The sequence below is a fragment of the Diaphorina citri genome, unplaced genomic scaffold, assembly GCF_000475195.1.
Source record: "Diaphorina citri unplaced genomic scaffold, Diaci psyllid genome assembly version 1.1 scaffold26294, whole genome shotgun sequence".
Classification (NCBI taxonomy): Eukaryota; Metazoa; Arthropoda; class Insecta; order Hemiptera; family Psyllidae; genus Diaphorina; species Diaphorina citri.
In genome coordinates this window covers 1-749 of record NW_007403633.1, presented here as the reverse complement: position 1 = coordinate 749, position 749 = coordinate 1, and the positions used below count along the sequence as shown (strand labels likewise).

At 38.6% G+C, this 749-nt stretch overlaps 1 long non-coding RNA gene across 1 annotated transcript; it reads left to right on the top strand.

Annotated features, from left to right (window-relative positions):
* The first annotated feature begins 131 nt into the window (after positions 1-131).
* LOC113473356 lies at positions 132-749 on the top strand. Its single transcript, XR_003395347.1, has 2 exons — positions 132-238; positions 707-749. It is a non-coding gene; the product is annotated as an uncharacterized LOC113473356 (long non-coding RNA).

Genomic DNA, 749 nt, shown 5'->3' with positions numbered 1-749 from the left:
TTTTTTAAATGCAGAATTTGAAGTCTGGATCCTATGATAGCTCTTTATATGTTTTTTAAATGCAGAATTTGAAGTTTGTTAACAACACTTCAACCTTTACTAAACCATTTTCAACTCTTTTATCATTTCAGTGTACGACGTATTGACTGGTAAAATAGAGAGCATATTGAACGGACATAGAGCTTGTGTGAGAGATGTATCTTGGCATCCATACCGCGGAGAACTTGTCAGTGTATCCGTAAGTATACTTTTATCCTTAAGTAAATCCGTAAGTATACTCTGTATCCTTAATGTCCAATCTTACCATGGATAGTTTTCAGTTAATTTAATCCAGAGTTAAATACTGGGCCAGCCTGGTTAGCTTGGTTGGTAACGCCTCGCTAGGCCTCGGGTTCGATTCCCGCTCGAGGCGGATTTTATCCTAAATCAATAAGGTTTGTTCTTGGAACGGCTGGCTTTTTCGGTTTTTCCTATCCTATCTTTGTCCTCTCTTTGTTTTTGGGACGATAAGACCTTAGCAGTTACAGTTCCCTCTATCAAACCTTAAAAAAAAAAAAAAAAATCCTTCTTTAAAGTGCCTACTTTGTGTTCTTTTTAATATTTTTCGCTTGTTACTAATCCTAATCCGTGTTCATAGTCGACCGATTTCTGGAACTACTGAGGATTTGATGATGACTAATCCCAAGTCCCCCTTTCCCTCTTTCAGTGGGATCAAAGCGTGCTCAAATGGGCTCAATCAGGGTCGGAGG